Raw genomic sequence first — 23,364 nt, 5'->3', positions numbered from 1 at the left:
CATGTGATGCTTAACCAGCATACTCTCTTATTATCCATAGTTGTTTGTTGAACTTAGACACACTACAAATCTAAATTCTCATAAATTAAGATGTACATGGTAAGTATTAGAGCAACTGCTAAAGAAATAACCCAAAATACACCGTAAAAAAAATCTAAAATGTCATACTAGAAAATAATTAATGTAAAAGAAAGCAGCAAAGGAGGAACAAAGGAACAACACAGATATGAGACATACAGAAAACAAAAAGTAAAATGACAGACATCTCTATCAATAGTAACATAAACATAAGTAGATTATACAATCCAATGTGAAGGCAAAGACTGTCAGGCTGGATTTAAAAAAAAAAAATCAAACTATATTCTGTATACAGGAAATACAGTTTAGATTCAAAGACACAAATGAAAGTAAAATGATGGAAAAAGATATAACATGCAAACAACAACCACAAGAAATTTGGAGTGACTGTACTGATATCAGAAGCAATAGGCTTTAAAACAAAATATGTTACTAGAGATTTTTAAAAATTATAATGATAGTTAATCCATCAGGAATATATACAAATTATAAACATATATTCACCTAATAACAGAGCACCCAAATACTGAAGCGAAAAGTGATAAAAATGAAGGAAGAAATAGACGATTCAAAAATAATAAGTGTACACGCAAAACCCCTCTTTCAATAATGGGTAAAATAACTAGGCAGATCAATAAGAAAATATAAGACTTGGACAAAACTATAAGCCAACTAGACCTAACAGACATTTATAGAACACTCTACCCAACAATAGAAATACATTCTTCTCAAGTAACATGGAAAATTCTCCAGAGTAGATAATTTAGTAGGGCATAAAACACACATCAATAAATTTTAAAGTTTTAAAATGATTCAAAGTATATTCCCCAACTACAATGGAATGGAATTAGAAATCAACAACAAAAAAATTTGAGAAACTCAAAATTATGTAGAAATTAAACAGTGTACTCCTAAATAGCAAATGGGATCAAAAAAGAAATAAAAGGGGAAATTACAAAATACATTGAAATGAATGGGAACATATCAAAACTTACATAATGCACTTCTTAGAGGAAAATTTTTAGCTTTAAATGCCTATATTACTAAAGAAAAAATATCTCAAATCAATAACCTAACCTTAAACCTAAGGCACTGGAAAAGAAAAGCAAACAAAACCTAAAGAAAACAGAACAAAGGAAATAATAAAAATTAGAATGACAATTAATGAAATAGAAAACAAAGAAACAACAGAAAAAAAATCATTGAAACCCAACCTTGGTTTTTTGAAAAATCAACAAAATTGACAAATATTTAGCTAGGTTGACCAAAGTAAAAAGAGAGAAGACTCAAATTACTGATATCTGAAATAAAAGGGAGGACATTATTATTTACCTTACAGAAATTGAAAGGATTACTATAAACAATCATACGTGAATAAATTAGATAACATTTAATGGACAGATTCCTGAAAAGAAAGAAACCACCAAAACTGACTCAACAAAGAAATACATAATCTGAAGGACTTATAACAAGTAATGAAATTAAATTAGTAATTAAAAAAAGGTCAAATAAAGAAGAACTCAAGGCCATATGGCTTCACTTGCTGAATTCTACCATTTAAGAAGAATTAATACAATTGTTCACAAATTCTTCCAAAAAATAGAAGAGAAAACATGTTATAACTCATTCTATGAGGCCAGTATTACAATGATGCTAAAAACATACAACGACTTGGGGAAATAAAGGAAAACTATAGACCAATATCTCTTATGAATATGGACACAAAAATCCTTAACAAATTACTACCAAACTGAATCTAGCAAAACATAGAAAGAGTTATATAATATGGGGACTTCCCTGGTGGTCCAGTGGTAAAGAATCCGCCTTACAATGCAGGGGATGTGGATTTGATCCCTGGTCAGGGAACTAAGCTCCCACACGCCGCAGGGCAACTAAGCCCATGTGCCACAACTACTGAGCTCGCGTGTCTCAACTAGAGAGCCTGCATGATGCAAACTACAGAGCCTATGTGCTCTGGAACCCATACACCACAATTACAGAGCCCAGGTGCCCTGGAGCCTGTGTGCCACAACTAGAGAAGAGAAAATCCTCATACCACAACTAGAGAGAAGCCTGCGTGCCTCAAAGAAGATCCCGCATGCCGCAACTAAGACCTGATGCAGCCAAAAATAAATTAAATACATAAATTGCAAATAAATCTTAAAAAAAAAGAATTATACAATATGGACAAGTGGGATCTATCCCAGGTATGGAAGATTGGTTTAACATTCGTAATGTAGTACCCCATATCAATTGAATAAAAAAAAAACCCATATAATCATCTCAATAAATTCAGGAAAAGCATTTGATGATATCCAACACCTTTTCATAATATAAACACTCAACAAACTAAGAATAGGAGGGAACTTCCTCAACCTGATCAAAGGTAACTATGAAAAACCCACAGCAAACATTATATTTAATGGTGAAAGACTAGCTGCTTTCTCCCTTATATCAGAAACAAGGATATCCATTCTCATCACTTCTAATCAAAATTGGTTCTAGCCAGAAATTAAGCAAGAAAAATAAATAAAAACCATTGAGATTAGAATGGAAAAGTATAACTATCTCTACTTACAGATGACATAATCTTATACATAGAAAATATTCCTAAGAAATCCACTTAAAAGAAAGCAACCTATCAGGACTGATAAACAAGTTCAGCAATGTTGCAGGTATCAACGTACTAAAATCAACTATATTTTTACATTCTTAATGAACAATCTAAAAATTAAATTAAGAAAACCAACTTGTGATAGCATCAAAAAAGAATAAAATATTACTAAGAAAAGAAGTACACAACTCAGACTCTGAAAACAAGAAATATTGTTGAGAGAAATTAAAGAACATCTAAATGAATGGAAAAACATCCCATGTCATGGATCAGAAGACTTAATATTGCTAACATAGCAATACTCCTCAAATTAATTTACAGATTCAATGCAATTCTTATCAGAACCCAGCTGACTTCTTTGTAGAAATTAACAAGCTGATTATAACATTTATAAGGAATTGTAAGGAACCAAGAATAACCAAAAGGTTCTTAAAAAAGAAGAACAAAATATGAAAGACGCATACTTCACACTTTCAAAATTTGTTACAAAGCAATGGTAACCATGACAGTGTGGGACTGGCATAAGGGTAGACATATAAATTAATAGAGTAGAATTGAGAGTTCAGAAATAAACCTCATTTCTATATGCTCAACTGAATTTTGACAAGGGTGCTAAGTCCATAGTTAAAATATCTTTTCAAGAAATAGTGCTGGGATAAATATATAGCCACAGTTTTTTTATATTTTTCCATTTGTTCGACTGTTGGTTTAAAAATGGAATAATAGGAGATGTATTATATCAGGGGTAGGCAGACTTTTCTGTAAAGGGACAGTTAGTAAATAATTTAGGTTTTGTGGGCTATGTGATCTTTGTTACAGCTATTCGTTTCTGCTATTAATAGTGTGAGAACAATCATAGACAATACATATAAATAAATGATTGTGGCCATGTTCTAATAAAGCTTTGTTTACAAACACAGGTAGTGAACTAGATCTGGCCCATGGGTCAAAATTTGCATATCTCTGTATTATATTTTAAATTTAGATATGATACTTTATCAGCAACTAAACAAATATTTTAATGATAGATCAAGGACCTCCTAATTTTTTAAATCTTTCAAGTCAACATGTTTCTAAGCAATACTATATAAAGTTTCAGCATATATTATTAGAGGAAAATGTTTCAAGATATTTTGGACACCATTTATGAAAATCAACACTCCTCTAGATGTGAGTTTTAAGGATGAGAATGAAAATTAATTAATATTGAAAATAAAAATACCTTTGGCGTTTTTATATTCTAAAACCACATATAACATACTAAAGTGACAAGCTCTTTTCACATGGTACACGATTCTCTCCATATCAAGGCATCTATTAGAAATACAAGTAAATGGTCTAATATCCCTTAGCCATGTGACCTACAAAGGCATGTCATAGTACCAATATTAAAAAAAACACACACAGATGTTGAATTTTCTTAATTTAAATTTTGTAAAAAAGGCACATAGATAATATATTATGCTACAGATACCTTTTATTATACACCATTAATATTTAGATAATTAACAATACATGTGTAAAGTATAATATAAACCAATCAGTATTACCAGGAGAGCTTTAAGATTTAACTTTTATTCTTCTGTCATTTAATTTTCAATCAAAAGTTTACCTAGGGGCTTCCCTAGTGGCGCAGTGGTTAAGAATCCGCCTGCCAATGCAGGGGACACGGGTTCGAGCCCTGCTCTGGGAAGATCCCACATGCTGCGGAGCAACTAAGCCCGTGCACCACAACTACTGAGCCTGTGCCCTACAGCCCATGAACCACAACTACTGAGCCCTCGTGCCACAACTACTGAAGCCCGCACGCCTAGAGTCCATGCTCCGCAACAAGAGAAGCCACCTCAAGGAGAAGCCCGCGCACCACAACGAAGAGTAGCCCCTGCTCACCGCAACTAGAGAAAGCCCACATGCAGCAATGAAGACCCAACACAGCCAAAATTAAATAAATAAAATAAATAAATAAATAAATAAAAAGTTTACCTAAACACAGTTTTCTGTAACTAATGTGCTAAAACACATATTGAAGGTACAATGCATGTCAACCTTGATTTTTCTCACTCAGTGACATGGTCTGAATCTTAAAACCTCACAATGTGCAACTAGATACATTTGTGTAAAAGCCCCACCCATGATGTTAACGGCACCATTTCCATGGTAACTTTAATGCTTAAAAAGGAAAAAACAGAAGGAGTCAAGAAAACTGTACAAAGTGAACAAAATAAATTATTAGATTGAACATATGTGGCATAAACAAAATATGGGGTGCAGTTATTAAAAATAAATTGCCTTTTAAAAATGAAAACAAGCATAAATCAGACATGGAACTTCAACTTATGGGAAATGTGGTCATCCTAAACTCATAGCAGTAAAATTATCCTAGTATGTCGGATGTCGCCAAATTGGGAGCTCACAAACACATCAACGTATTCAATCATCCTTGTATTGTGGAGGTTCAAACTTCCATGTAATATTGACATTATTAATGAATTAAAAATAAAAATTGATGTGCAATCATTAGATTTATGCCAATAATAGCAAATAGCTACTATGTGTATTATGCATTTCAATATTATCGTATAAATTATTTTCTGTCTTCAAATTAGAAACACAATGTCAATTTTATACAAAGAGGTACATTTAAAACGTATTTTCCTTGCAGGAAATCCTAAGTGTCTCATTTAAGTTTGATATTTTTAAGATAAGTCACTGACATTGGAACAAATTGCAATGAAATAAACAAGCTAGTCACTGCTACAGAACTAAGAACACAATCCACTTTATTCTTAAGTGAATTATTTCATTGTTATACAATTGAGTCATCTAAACTAAAATCAGGCCATTTTTTATTTTTCAAAGTCATTTATTTGCTCACAGAAGAGTACCTTAGATTTTATTAAATCTATTTTTTAACTCTACTTCATTAAATCTTCACTATCCATTTCTGCCTTTTTCAAGTCTGTCTTTCTATCAATTCTGAACATTTTGGTGAGTGAATTATGTACTCACTACCAAACATCTTTGGAAGAGAAGTGATATAGAATCACTGAGAACTCACTTGGCCTACTTCATCATTTTGCTTTAAGTTGGCTCTACTAATATTGATGCCCTAAACTGAAAACTAAAGTTTGATTTTCAATTGTTCAAGGCCTCTATTCCAATATAATCATGAATAATAACATGTGATGTCTTCAGAATTATGAGCTAAAATTTGATTTCCAATTATTGTTTCATTCAACCAATGAATGTATTAAATGCCTACTATGTGAAAGGCGCCATCCTTCGCAGTAGGGACACAAATACAAATCTGGAATGGTACAGCCCACAGGAGCTGATTTTCTAGTGAAAGTGAGAGAGAAATATACTAATAATGGCTTACAGTATGATAAAAGTGGGTTTCCTCAGGGTGTTATGTTGTCTAAGTTTTTAAAAATCTGAATATAAGGAATAAAAGAGATGGTAGAAATCATCTAGTCCAACTCCTTTCTTTCACTTCTAAAGAAAATGATTACAACAGACTGTGGGTATATGCATATGGGTGTGTGTGTGTGTGTGTGTGTGTGTGTGTGTGTGTGTGTGTGTGTGTGTGTGTGTGTGTGTGTGTGTGTGTGTGTGTTTCCATGGTCCTGTAAAAATATAAAGAAAAAATGTACAAAGCAGGATCTCATTGATGTAACCTGTATGCACATATATAAAAATATATGATATGATATGGTATAAAAGAAGGTGCACTTGACTGGAAATCTGACAAGGCTTCTATTTGCACATTGCTGAATTTTAGGTATATGACATGGATAAGATGTTCAGCAGTTTCTTCATCTATATTATGAATTTAGTTCAATCTCTATCACCGAATTCTCCAGGTTGTTGTGAGGACCGAATGTAGTAAAGGGTACAAAAGTGCTTTGTAAATTAAAGCACAATAAAATATAACATTTGATAGTATTTCATATAACAAATCTATATATAAATAAGATGATTAGTTTAATTGTGGGTAATTAATTGGATTAACAACATAAAGTGCTTAGTTAATTGTGAATTAGAAGAGAGAATGAAGGTTATTTAATTCTTATCCATTCATTATTTATTGTCATATTTGAGATATACAAATAGTTGAATCAACGGGGAGGAAAAAACAACTAGCAAGTTTAAGAAGTTTGTTTCTATGTCTTCTTCCATTCCCAAGACAGAGCATGGCACTTCTGTCCTGATAAGAACAGTTGGTATATGAAAGTTTACATGTTAATAGATCAATGCTGGTACATACTGCACTCACAGTTCCTTCCAAGGAAAGATGCCCTACCCATTGCCCTCACTGAGGAGGAAGATGTGAGTATGCGGGTTTGATCCTACATATTCTCTTCCCTCAGCATCCCAGCTTATTGAAAAACTGGTAAGTGCAAGAGCCAAACGTAGCCAATCAATCGATGGCTATTTAGATGGTATGACATGGCCTAGATGAAAGTCTCTTTGAAGAATTTAAACTTTGAGATATTGGGATATTGAAGCAGTTAACTGTGAGAGACTGAGGCTGGATGATGCATAGAGAGAAACCATGACATAGAGTCAGGGCCATAAAGGCTAATGGCTTTTGTATCAGGGTGATGCTGGCCTCCTTAAAGGCCAATATCATTGATGAACATAGATGCAAAAATCCTCAACAAAATACTAGCAAACCAAAACTAACAATATATTAAAAGTATCATACAACATGATCAAGTGGGATTTATCCCAGGGATGCAAGGATTTTTCAATACCCACAGATCAATGTGATATACCACATTAACAGACTGAAGAATAAAAACCATATTATAATATCAATAGGTGCAGAAAAAGCTTTTGATAAAATTAAGCATCCATTTATGAAAATAACTCTCCAGAAAGTGGGCATAGAGGGAACCTACCTCAACATAATAAAGGCCATATATGACAAACCCATAGTAACAGCATGCTCAATGGTGAAAAACTGAAAGCATTTCCTCTAAGGTCAGGAACAAGACAAGGATGCCCACTCTTGCCACTTTTATTCAACATAGTTTTGGAAGTCCTAGCCATAGCAATCAAAGAAGAAAAAGAAATAAGAGGAATCCAAATTGGAAAGGAAGAAGTAAAGCTGTCATTGCTTGCAGATGACATGATACTATACATAGAAAATCCTAGACACCACCAGAAAACTGCTTATCAATGAATTCAGTAAAATTACAGGATACAAAATCAATATACAGAAATCTGTTACATTTCTATACACTAACAACAAAGTATCAGAAAGAAAAATTACGGAAATAATCCCATTTACCATCACATCAAAAAGAATAAAATACCTAGGAACAAATCTACCTAAAGAGACAAAAGACCTGTACACCAAAAACTATAAGACCCTGATGAAAGAAATTGAAGACTACACAAACAGATGGAAAGATATACCATATTCTTTGATTGAAGAATCAACATGGTAAAAATGACCACACTACCCAAGGCAATCTACAGATTCAGCACAATCCCTATCAAAATACCAAGGTCATTTTTCACAGAACTAGAACAGATAATTTTAAAATTTATATGTAAACACAAAAGACCCTGAATAACCAAAACAATCTTGAGAAAGAAGAACAGAGCTAGAGGAATTATACTCCCTGGCTTCAGACTATACTACAAAGCTATGGTAATCAAAAGAGTATGGTACTGGCACAAAAACACATACATAGATCAGTGGAACAGGATAGAGAGCCCAGAAATAAACTCACACACTTATGGTCAATTAATCTATGACAGAGGAGGCCAGAATATACAATGGAGAAAAGACAGTCTCTTCAATAAGTGGTGCTGGGAAAAATGGACAGTTACATGTAAAACAATGAAATTAGAACATCCTCTAATACCATAAACAAAAATAAACTAAAAATGGATTAAAGACCTAAAGGTAAAGGTAAGACTGGATGCTATAAAGGTAAGGTAAGACTGGATGCTATAAAGCTGGATGCTATAAAACTAGAGGAAAACATAGGCAGAATACTCGACATAAATCACAGCACTATTTTTTTGGATTCATCTCCTAAAGTAGAGGAAATAAAAGCAAAACTAAACAAATGGGGCCTAATTAAACATAAAAGCTTTTGCACAGCAAAGGAAATCATTGACAAAATGAAAAGACAATCTACTGAATGGGAGAAAATGATATGATCAATAAGGGATTAATACCCAATGTATGTAAACAGCTCATATAACTCAACATAAAAAAAAAACAACAACAACCTGATTAAAAAAGGGCAGAAGAACTGAATAGACATTTTTTCCAAAGAGGAAATGCAGCTGGCCAACAGGTACATGAAAAGATGCCCAACATCACTGATCACCAGGGAAATGCAGGTCAAAACCACAATGAGATATCACCTCACACCTGTCAGAATGGCAATCATCAAAAAGTACACAAATAACAAATGTTGGCAAGGATGTGGAGAAAAGGGAACCCTCGTACACTGTTGGTAGGAACGTAAATTCGTGTAGCCACTGTGGAAAACAGTATGGAGGTTTCTCAAAAAACTAAAAATAGAACTACCATATGATTCAGCAATTCCACTTCTGGGTATATATCCAAAAAAAGCAAAAACACTAATTTGAAAAGATACATGCACCAGAATGTTCATAGCAGCATTATTTACAATTGCCAAGACATGGAAGCAACCTAAGTGTCCATCAACAGGTAAACGGATTATAAAAGATGTGGTATATATATATACACAATGGAATACTACTCAGCCATAAAAAGAATGAAATTTTGCCATTTGCAGCAACACGGATGGACTTAGAGGGCATTATGCTAAATGAAGTAAGTCAGACAGAGAAAGACGAATACTGTATATCACTTACATGCGGAATCTAAAAAATACAACAAAGTAGTGAATATAACAAAAAAGAAGCAGACTCACAGATATAGAGAACCAACTAGTGGTTACCAGTGGGGGGGGGTGCAATATACAGGTTGGGGAGTGGGAGGTATAAACTATTGGGTGTTAGATAGGCTCAAGGATGTATTGTACAACACAGGGAATATAGCCAATATTTTGTAATAACTGTAAATGGAAAGTAACCTTTAGAATTGTATTAAAATTTAAAAAAAAATTTTTAAAGAGCTAATGGTAAACTGAAATCATGAAAGAGCAAAGTCCATGTAAGGTAGAGAAGAACACAGGTGTGTGTGGTGAGGGGTTTGGGAGAACAATCAGAGACGGATAGAAAGCAGCCAGTCTCTAATGTTGCCTTTGCTCATGAAGGATAGCCCTATTTGTATATAATAAATTCCTTAGTTTGGGCTGAGTTCCTAAAATAGACTGGGTATACAAGGAAAATTTAAGATTTATTAAATGTGGAAGCCCAGCAACAGTGATTAGAAGTGATGACAAGGGCAGTAGTATCTAGGGGTGGTAGCCAGTGAAGTAAGTCAGACAATAAGCTGACATCAAGGGATTTTTTGTTTTGTTTTATTATCCAAATCATCACCAGGAGGAAGCTAGCCTTGTAGAACAGTCAAATGGCCTATTAGAGACTCAGTCAAAGCTAGGAGACGGACTTTATAAAATTGGGAGACTTATCCTGCAAGATGTGAGGAATGTATTGCATGGACATTTCTTACACAAAATTTTCAAATCCGTCCCTTCAGTCATGCCCTTTACTTCAGCTGAATTTTGCTGGACCAACAGACTTCTCCATCAGTTGGAGTTCAACTTTCGCTGAGTTTTGTTAACTGTTTTGGAAGCCTTTAAAAAGAAAATGTGAGGGGCTTCCCTGGTGGTGCAGTGGTTGAGAGTCCGCCTGCCGATGCAGGGGACACGGGTTCGTGCCCCGGTCCAGGAGGATCCCACATGCCGCATAGCGGCTGGGCCCATGAGCCATGGCCGCTGAGCCTGCACGTCCGGAGCCTGTGCTCCGCAACGGGAGAGGCCACAACAGTGAGAGGCCTGCACACCGCAAAAAAAAAGAAAAAGAAAAAGAAAATGTGAGAACCAGAGGGCCTCCCTTATCTCCTGAAGCTGCAGGAAAGAATGTGATGAAATTAGGGCTAGAGGTGCAAAGAAGTCACAGGTACAAATAAAATCAACAGGTCTCTTAGCCAAAGTAGTGTCCTGAGAGAGAAAGAAAGGGGCCCTAAGACCTGGGATGGGGATATACAGCATGTATCTTAAACTAAATTCCATTGAATTTTCAATGCTGACAAAAGCAGTCTCTTTTCTTTTGCCTGAAGAGAACAGCCTTCCATTGACGGAAGACTGCATAATGACTACATCTGAGACAACAACCTCACAAGATAATGGTTGTTCTCCACAAGAGATGCTCCAGCCTCTCCTTATTGCCACCAAAATAGTGAGCAGGACTGGATGACAACACAGCTTGAGCAAGAAAGTTACCTCTTCAGAGAGTAAACAGTTTACAGATTAAAGAAATCGCATGTCTTAAACGTCTTTGGCAAGAATCAGAGGAATATGTGTTAAAGTGTACCTTAAGGGTATTGGACTGAAAAACTGAAATGTAATCACTCATCCATGATTCAGAGTGCAATGGCTACAAAGACACCATAGCCAGACCTAATATAGAGTTTTGGCCCAAATCCATCTCCTAGTAGGTTCATTGGGTCTATGTAACTATGCTGTGGTTGTTTTATGCCACTAACTGTATAACTGTGAAAGATATACGTAGTAACTAGTAGACTCTTCACATTGGTTCCCTGGTCTGTGGAGTAAATTATGCTGTGATAGGAGAGTTAAATGGAGCCCCTGAAATTTCTTTTACTTAACCAAGATAGTAAATCATAAGCGTTACTGCATTCTAGGAGGATTTGCAGAGACCAGCAACAAAATCAAAGGATGAAGGATGCTATTTCTCATCATATCCCCATTCAGTTCACCTGCTTGTTCACTACAAAAACCAGATGAATTATAAAAAAAAAAAAATGACAGTGGGCCACAAAAAGTGGTAACTGCAACAACAGTAAAGAATATGGTATTTTTACTGAAAGAGATCAACACCATCTCCAGCATTTGGTGTGCAGCTACTGAAGTGGTGAATACATTCTTTTCAATTCCCTTCAATAACAGGGATGAAAAGTATTCATTTATACATGGGAAAGACCCAATACACAATCATTGCCTTGCTTTGGAGTCATATTAACTTTATTGTTCTCTGTCAACATATAATTTGCAGGAACCCTTAATCATCTTGATATTCTGGAGAAATCATACTTCAGAAAAACCCAGAAAAATTCAGAAGTCTTCCATGCTATCAAACATTTCAAGGATCCAAAGATCTGGGCAAAACTTGGACATCCCCTCTAAGGTAAAAATACAGGCTGTTGCAACTTACACTCCCTAAAACTAATAATAAGACATAATGCATTTTAAGGTCTTTTTGGATTTTGAAGGCAATACACTCAATTTTGGCTAATAAAGCAACTATCAGATAACTCTCATGTGACAGTTTTAAGTGGACCTAGAGCAAGAGAAGGCTCTATGGCAATTCAGAATTTAGTATAAATTGCCCTGCCACTCAGGCTATATTACTTGGTTGAGCAAGTCAATGGTGATAGAGGTAGCCATGGTAGATAAGGACACTTTGAGGAGTCTCTGGCAAGTCACAAGAGACTTAACAGCACATATGCCCGCATTCTAGAGCAAAGCCATGCTTCCTGCTGCAGAGACCATTCTATGCTTGCAAAATAATCCTGGTTTGTTTCTAACCCTTAATAGAGCCTGAGTATCTGACCATGAGACACCAGATGAGTATACAACCAAAGCTTCCCATAAAGAACTGGGTATTATCAATACATAGAGTCATAAGGTAGAGAAGACAAAGCAACAATATATCATCTGATGGAAATGGTACATTTGAAGTTGAAAAGGCACAAGTAAATCACATAAACAGGTAGTGAAACCTTCCATGGCATCTACCACTGTTGCACTGAGCATCTCTTCTTCAACTCACAATCCTGGGCTCACAGGGTATTTTCCCAACACCAACTGATGGAGAAGGAAAAAATTTAAGCAGGTTCACAGTTGAGTCAGTTTCGTATGTTGGTGCTGGCCATAAATGGAAATGGGTGAGAGGAAGTCCTCCCAGTGAGCAGAGCTGAAAGTAAAACATTTACCCATTCAACTACATGTAGGTGGAAGTGGCATAGTACAATTGTACATAGATTCCTAGATTTGACTGGCTGGTTAAGGGTATGGAAGAAACAAAATTGGAAAATCAGAGTGTAGAGTGAGAAAGAAGTATGTGGATAAAATATGTGAGAAGGCACAAAGTACGTGAATCTTTTTGGATCTAAGATTAATGCCCAGAAAACAGCCTCTACCATAGAGGAATTACTCAACATCTAAGTGGACAAAAAATCCTGAACCTAAGGATATCATCCAGCCTCTGTTCTCAGCTACCTCAGTGCTAGAACAATGGGCCCATAATGGAGGAAAAATGGTGGAAGGGATGGCGGCTATCCATCGGACCAACACCATGGATTCTCTCTCACCAAGGCTAATTTAGGTACTGCCACTGATGAAAGTCCAACCAGCCAGGTGAGCCCTTGATATGGCATCATCCCTCAAGGATACCAGCCAACCACCTGTCATCAGGTGGAGTACATCAGATCCCTTTTACTATGGAGGCAGCAGCAATTTGCACTTACCAGAATTAAACCTACATCTCCTTTCTTACTCACAGTGCCTCTTCCAGCGCCATCTCTTAGGGGATTACAGAATACCTGATCTATAGGCATGATATCCTGAACAACACTGTCTTTGTTTTTGTTTTGTTTTTTTTTGCTGTATGTGGGCCTCTCACTGTTGTGGCCTCTCCCATTGTGGAGCACAGGCTCCAGACGCGCAGGCTCAGCGGCCATGGCTCACGGGCCCAGCCGCTCTGCGGCATGTGGGATCTTTCGGACCGGGGCACGAACCCGTGTCCCCTGCATCGGCAGGCGGACTCTCAACCACTGCGCCACCAGGGAAGCCCTGAACAACACTGTCTTGATCAAGAGAACCATTTTATGAAAAAGGAAATCAATAGGCAAATGATCACAGGATTGATCAACTGGACTTATACAATTCATTTATAAGTAGTTGACCTAACAGAATAGCATATTAAAGGAATATTACAACCTCGATTAAGTATCTGCTCAGGAAAATTCCCTTTCATGTTTAACATTTTCTTCTAGGATATAATATACAAACTGAACTAATGGTAATATTTGGTGCTGTGTTTCCCAAACCAAAATTCATGAGCCCAGAAATCAAGGGTTGAAAATGGAATTGTCATCTCTCACAATCACCTCTTATAACCTATTTGCATAATTTGTACTTTCTTTCCCAGAAGCTTAGTTTCTGCTTGTTAAAGGTCCTGGTTTCCAAAAGGCAATGCTTCCACATGGTGACAATGCAAGAGTTCTACCGTGTTTGAAGTAACTACTACCATTCAATCATTTGGGGCTTCTTATTACAATGGATGAAAGTAAATAAAGGTCTTTATTACTTTATTTATTATTTATTACTTTATTAATTTATTTATACAGGGAATAACCAACCTTAATTACCATGAGCAACTAGAGCTACTGCTAAACAACGTGGTTCAGAAAGAAAATGTCTTGAATTCAGGGGATTTAGTGGAATGTCTGTGGCACTTCCACAACCCACGTTAATGATGAACGTAAAGTTGCATCCACAGCTTAACGAGGTCTACGTGCTCAGTCTGCCAACAATAAATATCTGAATCACTCTATCACGCAAGCAACTTGATTAACAAACATTCTAGCCAAGGCTGAGAAAAATCTAGAATGACTGATGGAGGGGTGAGGTGATGGATACCAGTTATAGCCTCAGAACCAGCTTCAACAGGAGTGACTGTAACCTGTTCAACTAACGTTCTTGTTTAAATATTTGCAGAGACTGCATCAGGCCAACACTTTGAAGAGAGATGTAGACACACACTGAAGAGAGATGTAGACACACTTTGAAGACACACTGGATTTGCGAACACAAGTACATCTGAGTGGTACAAGGAGCAGACTGTACTGGACACCTTTGGTGCACCATTTCAAATTTCTCAGTACCATCTCCAACAGCACTGCTGTACCAACAGCACTGCTATAGCAACAAGGTCTGTATGGCCTTTGACTAATTTTTCACAGGTGCAATCTGATAGTACTTTATTTGAGACCTATGATGCATACATATCACTGCCTATCTCAGAGCTCACTGAATGATGGTATAAAACACCCACAGAGATCTGCTTAGAGTTATGCATGTGAAGCCTAGAAATGTAGTAAGATGAATGCCATGGGGTCACCCTTGACTTAGGGGAGATGGAAGCTGAAAGATAAATGCTTTTCCTTTTCTTCCTTTAAGACACGTTTCTTAAAAATTCACAGATTATCCCTCAGAAGCAAGCACTAGTCATATGGATCAGTGGCCAAAACATGTTTCTTTGTATTTGCTTTTCCTTCTTTGCTTTATTCCTCAATCTGCACTTCTCTTCCCTGGGATCACTTTCCAAATAAACAGCCTATGATCTTTTTTCTTTGGCCTTACTTCTAGGAGAAGCTAGGCTAAGATAGGGAGAACACTGAAGTGACTAAGATTAAAACCCAGCAATGGAGATTTTTATCATTCTTTGTGATATCTAATAGAATAAGACTAGAAATGTCCAAAAACTACTCTTCCAGGACTCCCAAGCTTCCAATAAATGATAATAAAATATGCTTTGGCAATAAAACAAAAAGTACCTAAAAACCCACAGAAATACCATATAAAGAAAGCAAGACTCTAAACTGGCTGGTAGTGTGTGTAATGAAATAGCAATTTTTCAAGAGACTTGAGGTTATAGAAAAGGGACAAAAGAAAAAAAATAGAGAAAAGATAAGAGAAGACTGTAGCAGCTTTAGTAATTAGAGCAACTAGAGTGGACAAACCTAAGAAGAGGCAAATAACATAATAATGGGGAGGAAGAGTTAAGGAAAAAAGAGGGAAACTGTAGTAGCAACAATTATATAGAACATACTACACGCTAGGTGTTATTTAAATGTCTTACAAATGCTAACTGATTTAATACTCGTAACAACCCTATGAGGTATCCCCAGTTTACAGATAATAAAACTGAAGCATATACAGTTAAAGTAACTTGCCTAAGGTGACTCTACTAGCAAGTTAACAGTTTTGGGATGTGAATGTTGGAAGCCGCACTCTGGAGTTCACATCCCTAAAACAGCCTCTAATACCTTTTTTTAAATTGTGGTGAAATACACATAGTGTAAAATTTACCATCTTACCTATTCTTAACTGTACAGTTTAGTGGCATTAAGTACATTCACATTGTTGGGCTATCCTCACAACACTCCATCCGCAAAACTCTTTTAATCTTGCAAAACTGAAACTCATACTCATTAAATAATAACTCCCAATGTCCTCCAACGCTCAGACCTTGGCAACCAACATTCTGTCTCTATGAATTTGACCACTCTAGGTACCTGACATAAGTGAGATCACACAATATTGGTCCTTTTGTGACTGGTTTAGTTCACTCAGATTCATCCATGTTGCAGCATGGAACAGAATTCACTCCATTTTGAAGGCTGAATAATACTCCACTGTATGTATATAACACATTTTGTTGATGCATTCATCCACTGATGGACATTTGGCTTGCTTAAACATTTTGGCTATTGCCATGAACATGGGTATACAAATATACGTTTGAGTTCCTGCTTTCAATATTCTTGGTTACAAACACAGAAGTAAAATTGCTGGATCATATATGGCAATTCTATTTTGAATTTTTTTGAGGAACCACAATATGGGTTTCTATAGCAGCTGTACCATTTTACAATTCCACCCATAGTGCAAAAGGGTTCCTATTTCTCCATATCCTCACCAACATTGTTATATTCTGGTTTTTGGATACTAGCCATCATAGTGAGTGTGGGGTGGCATCTAAATGTTGTTTTAATTTGCATTTCCCTAATGGTTAGTGAGGTTGAACATCTGTTCATGTGATTGTTGGCCATTTATAATAATATTTGGAGAAATGTCTATTCAAGTCCTTTGGTCATTTTTTAATTGTATTACTTGGATTTTTGTTGTTGAGTTATAGGAGTTCTTTATATATTCTGAATATCAACCCCTTATTAAATATATGATTTGTAAATATTTTCTCACATTCTGTAGATTACCTTTTTCACTCTGTTGATCTTTTTTTATTTTTTTTGATGCAAGGAAGTTTTAAATTTTCATGCAGTCCAATTTAACTATCTTTTCTTTTGTTTCCTGTGCTGTTGATGTCATATCCAAGAAATCATTGTCAAATCCAATGTTACGAAGATTTTCCCACATATTTTCTTCTAAGAGTGTTATAGTTTTAGGTTTTATATTTAGGTCATTAATGTATTTTGAGTTAATTTTTATGTATGATGTAAGTTAAGAGTCCAACTTCATTCTTTGCATGTGGATGTCTAGTTTTCCCAATACCGTATGTTGAAAAGACTGCCATTTCTCCCACTGAATGGTCCTGGTACTACTATCAAACACTATTTGCCCATTTATACGCAAGTTTATTTCTGAGCTCAGTTTATTTCTGAGCTCTCTATTCTGTTCTGTTGGTATAGATGTCTGTCTTTATGCTAGTACCACAACTGTCTTGATCGTTGTTGCTTTGTAGTATGTTTTGAACTCAGGAAGTATGAGACCTCCAACTTTGTTCTTCTTTTCCAAGAAGTTTTCTTAGCATTTAATGTATTAATGTCATTTTTTGTGAATCTCTAAGAGAGGGAGAAAATATGGAAGGTTTTATTTACCCAGAATATTTTATCAGATTATCCTAGGGAACACATTTTAGGAAATATTGCTCTGCATAATTCAGATTTTTTTTTAAAATTCTGACTGATAGCCACTGACACACAATTTTCAAAATTCACTGGGTTTTAATAACCCAAAATAATCATTTTCTTTTTAAAATAAAAAAATTATTTCAAATTTTATAATACAAATTCAAATGCTTATAAACAATAATTATGATGAAACAATGGTCTTGAGATAGTTAGCTTTAGACTTGCCTGAGAGAGACAGAAAACACAATGATGAATTAAATAAGAAAGTATAGTTTATTTCTTCCTTGTGTCAAAATCCAAAGGTCAGTGGCCCAGGACCGGGCTAGAGCACACAGTGTGTATCCTCCCTTCCCAAGATCACCTCATAGTATGTCATGTGCTGATGGTGATAAGATGCAAAACAAAATATTTGAAATGACATAAGAGGTAACATTATTTGAAAATTCACTTAATAGCAAGATGATTCTGTTACTCTGAAACAACTCTTAAAAGTGAGAATACTAGTTTTGTAGAGGAAGGTGTTTACAGGGCTAAAAACTCACTTGCATTGTGGATATATATATTAAATACAAAGATCTCTCAAGTTGAAATCTCACAGTGATCTAGGTAAGACTAAAAACATCACTGCATTTCAGTGAATTTAAGAGCCTCTGGCTACATTCCATCTGATGTTTTATGCTCTCTCAAGAAATCTACATCTGTCTAGCAATTTACACACATACACTTGTATGGCACCTCATGCCCTATAAAAGAGCAAAGTTCATCATTACTCCAGGAACAGGTGTGTGTCATTCTATATAAATTCCAAAAAGAGGACACACTCACTAGAGTAGCAAAGTAATTTTCAATTTCAAAATGATCACTACTTTGATTGGTGGGGCAAATAGAACACTTTCACACTACAATATATTGCATAATATTGCATATGAGCTAACCTTCAGGGCTTATGCTGTACATTAGCCTACTGTTGATCATTAGCTGCTATGCATTTCCACATGCACACACATTCACACACAAACACGCCTACTACATTCCTGCCATGTTCTATCGTTTTGATATTTGGCAAGAGAATCTCTTTAAATTCAAGATTGTGATGTCTGGTGAAAATCAACTCTTCTTTCTGGTCCTGTCTGTTCCTCTGGGCCTTGCTCCACAATTATGCTCCCTCAACTCTCTTGTCTTCTGCCAGCCTTTTCCTCTGTGTTGGCACCTCTATTTTCAGTGATGAGCAATCCAAGTCTCTCCTGTTTTAACAGTAAAATCGCTCTCATGATCTTATATCCTCTTCCTCATATTCCCCCTTCATTTTCCTTCACTTATCATATACATTTCTCATAATACAAATCTATTTTCTCCATCTCCATTCTCTCTTCAATCTGACTAGAATATATTCCCTGAGACACACAAGTCTCTTAATTACCAAACCCAATGGGTATTTTTGAGTTCTTATCCCAGTTACGCTTCCTGCGGCATTTGATACAGTTGGCTATCTTCTCCTAATGAAACTATTCCTGACTTGGTTTCTATGATGTCATACTCTGCTAGTTCTCCCGTATTTCTTCATCATTCTTTCTTAGTCCTTTTCAAATTATTCTCGTCAGAATTTCCCAGAGACTCAAATTTGATGTTTTTTTCTCAGTTTAAATGTCATCCCTGCTTTAGTACTTTATATAAAGAGCCTCTGAGTTCCCCACAGAACTGCAAACTCAACATGTCCAAAACGAATACCTTACCTTTCCCCGAAATGCTCTTCCTCATGTTTCTCTGATAAGCATCAGAGATACTTTCATTCTTTCAGGTACCCAAGTCAAAATTCAAGAGCCAGTTTTGACATATCCCCTTTTCTCATCCACCATATCTAATTAAATAAAAAATCTAACTGATTTTATTTCCAAAATGTATCTCAAATCCATCTGAACATACATCTTTTAGTCTAACTTGTCATATTCTTTTGTCAGAACCATGTAATAGACCACTAACTGATCTCTCAAATTCTGCCTCAAATCTGTGTCCCACACTGTTACCAAAAACCTCTACCTAAAATGAAAACCTTGCCATGCCTTCCTCCTGATTAAAATCTGTAGATGATTTCCAGGAAAAAGTTTCCAGCACATTGACATAGGCTACATGGTCCTCCACAATCTGGTTCCTGCCCAGGCTTCCCACTTGCTGTCAACCACATATGCTAGTACTTCATGCTCCTGCAGCACTAAATTACTTATAAATTTCTGGACTCACCATGGCCTTTGTCAACGTTCTTCACTCTTCATTCTTTGCACTCCATCCATCTGGTAAATCTACTCACCTTTCAAAACCTTTCCAAGCATCAGCTTCTCTAGGAAGATCTCCCTAGGGCTCCAGGTGGAGTTAATTACTTTCCCATCTACTGTTTCTCTATATCTTTTTTTTTAAATATATCTATGTAGCTTATTTATTTTATATTATTTATTTATTTTCAATTTATTTATTATTTATTTTGGGCTGTGTTGGGTCTTTGTTGCTGCGTGCAGGCTTTCTCTATGTGCAGTGAGCGGGGGCTACTCTTCATTGAGGTGCGTGGGCTTCTTATTGTGGCAGCTTCTCTTGTTGCGGATCACAGGTTCTAGGCGTGCAGGTTTCAGTAGTTGTGGCACATGGGCTCAGTAGTTATGGCTCACAGGCTCTAGAGCTCAGTCTCAGTAGTTGTGGCGCATGGGCTTAGTTGCTCCGTGGCATGTGGGATCTTCCCGGGCCAGGGCTCGAACCCCTATCCCCTGCATTGGCAGGTGGATTCTTAACCACTGCACCACCAGGGCAGTCCCTCTCTATCTTGTATGTATTTTTATCATTGCACTATTGCTCTCTATTATAAGTATTTATCAGCCTGTTTTATCTTTCTCCAATAAATTGTAAGTTTCTCAATAGCAAGAATGATGTGGTATTCATCCTTTTATTTCCAGCATCTAGCATAATTATTCCCACTGCCTTGGAATTCAGGAAATGTTGGTAGAACTGAACTGAAGTGAATTCCTTGTTCTTAGAGAACACTTTGTTTTGTTTCCTTTATAGAAATAATATATTTTAAATCATATCATAAGGTTTCCAGTTCAAGATGAAGAATAAACTCACATGTTCCTTTTCAAAACCTTTTCAAAGACATCACAATGCACAAATGGAGGATGAATTAAGAATTAAACAGAAGATAGGAGGCAGAGTTCTGAGAAAAACACATATTTTGACTAATTTTTTGAATATTGAAAGTGGAAAGGATCTATTGGAGAGTAAAAAAGCGGAAGCTGTACTCAGAACACAAGTAAGACTTTTTTTCTCTTGAAGGTAGAGCCGTATTAGAATCAACAAAGAGCAGATTAGGAAATAGAGCAAAAATCTAGGAAATTATTTGTAGGATTTTACGAAACACTTTATGAAGTACCTCTAACGTGTCAAGGCTAAAAACCATAGAACTTATCTCTAAAGAAATAGGTACATATGTCTGAGAAAGAATATGGTGTCCTTAGAGACGGTGACATCCCACAATGAAGCTCTCTTTATTTGGGCTTTGGCTGGCTGGGGTGCATCCAACTTAGCTGCCTGCCTGATTCTTGCCAACTTCTTACCCACTCACATCAAAGAAGCTTTTCTGTTGACACATATTGCAACTGCCCAAAGCTCCCAATCAACCCTTCCATCTCCCTTCCAGGAGAGAGATCTGTTAGGAAACAGAACTTCACAAGACAAAAAACTAAGTTAGCTTCCTATATTTAGCAACTTATTTATTTACTCGTATTTAATAACACATAAATAAACCACCATTTTTTAAGGAAAAAGACAACAACAGAAAAAAAGAAGAAGGAGGAGGAAAGACCAAGAGAAACAAACAAAACTGACCTTAGGGTAAGTAAAAAACAAAATAGGATTTTTCCTTCCAAGTTCTGAAGGAAAACGATATTGAACCTGCAAATTTTTAACAAGCTAAACAACCAATTAACAATTTATACAGTAGGAAGTCAAGAGATACAGTCTAAAGTTGATGGGCCAAGATGCAGAAGTTTAGCTATTACTCAAAGCTATAAAGATAGCTAACAGAAGAACCTGAAAACATGTGTGGCAGAAAAAAATTCAAGGAGAGCAAGCATAGGACAAGTTAACTTGAATGTATCATATCCAATGCAAGTTATAAATAAATAAAATTTAAATTTGATAAATGAAGGTAGAGATGCATAAGAGTTATAAATAGGTAAGAACAGTTTACTCTGGGTACTGAGTTAAAAATGAGGAGTAGAGAGAAAGAGGGATTTACATAGATTTGTTTCTCTTTTTTATTTATTTTTTTGCCTGCTGAAATGTTTAAATTTTGTTAACATGTCGGTTAATCACTACTCCCACTGTGATAGCATGTTTCCAAACATGGCCACCATCAATTCTTCTCCTTCCTGTACATGCGTGCCACTCCTAAATCAAGAGGTAGAATATATTTCTCTGCCTCCTTGAATCTGGATTGACTCTGTCTGCTTTGACCAATAGAGAATGGTGGAAAGGATGCTGTGTTAGTTCTGAGCCTATCCTTTAAGAGAACTGGTAGCTTCTATTTCCAGTTTCTTGGACTCCTGAGCCACTCCTGACAACAACTGAGTGAGAGACTCCAAGAAAAAAACCATTCAGTTGCATGGGGTAGTTTGTAATGCAGCAATATACATTAAAGATAGATATGAGTGACTATCATAGGTTATGTTATTGAGGTATAAAATGGAAAACTAAACTTAGGTGCATAATACCTACTCTTTCTCAGTTTCTTTCTAAAATAGCACTCCCACTCCCACTTATGGTACAGAAAGTTAGCTCTACTTTTAGATACTAGAAAGGAGTCCTACTTATATATCTGAAATGTTAAAAGATTGAATGAGAAACAGTGCAGGTGAGAATGGTGCTGATGGAGGGAAACTCCTGATATCCACTATACTCAAGGAGAAATTTAAGAGGAGTTAGTAGTGTAGGTCCAAGAGCTAATTTCGGACCATTCTAAGTCTCTACTTCTTTGCCCACTATCATTAACTGAATGTTTGTGTTCCCCCAAAAGTTATATGTTGAAATCCTAACACCCAATATGATGGTATTAGGAGGTGGGGTATTGGGAGGTAATTAGGTTATAAGGGTAGAGCCCTTGTAAATAGGATCAGTGCCCTTATAAGAAGAGACACAGACATGAGATTTCTCTCTCTCTCTTTCTTCCTCTTCCCTGGCCCCCTTCTCTTTGCCATGTAAGGATATAACAAGAAGATAGTCATCTGCAAACCAGGAAGAGTGTCCTCACCTAACACTGGATCTGCCAACACCTTGATTTTGGACTTCCCAGCCTCAAGAACTGTGAGAAATAAAATTCTGTTATTTAAGCCACCCAGTCTGTGGTCTTCTGTCATAGCAGCCAAGGGAGGGCAGTAGTTAAAATATTCCAAGATTCTTGTTTTGTTTAAGATAAAATTATAGATACAGTTTTTTTATAGATATTTATTTTTAATATTTATTAAAAATTTTTAAACTTTATAACATTCAAAGTAAACCATAAGAATACACAAGAATCGGACTTCCCTGGTGGTGCCATGGTTAAGAATCCACCTGCCACTGCAGGGGACACAGATACGAGCCCTAGTCCAGGAAGATCCCACATGCCGCGGAGCAACTAAGCCTGTGCGCCACAACTACTGAACCTGCACTCTAGAGCCCGCCAGCCACAACTACTGAGCCCATGTGCTGCAACTACTAATACCCGCATGCCTAGAGCTCGTGCTCTGCAACAAGAGAAGCCACTGCAATGAGAAGCCTGTGCACCACGATGAAG

The sequence above is a fragment of the Lagenorhynchus albirostris genome, chromosome 6, assembly GCF_949774975.1.
Source record: "Lagenorhynchus albirostris chromosome 6, mLagAlb1.1, whole genome shotgun sequence".
NCBI lineage: Eukaryota > Metazoa > Chordata > Mammalia > Artiodactyla > Delphinidae > Lagenorhynchus > Lagenorhynchus albirostris.
The sequence above is the reverse complement of the archived record's forward strand: the minus strand, read 5'-3'. Positions refer to the sequence as shown.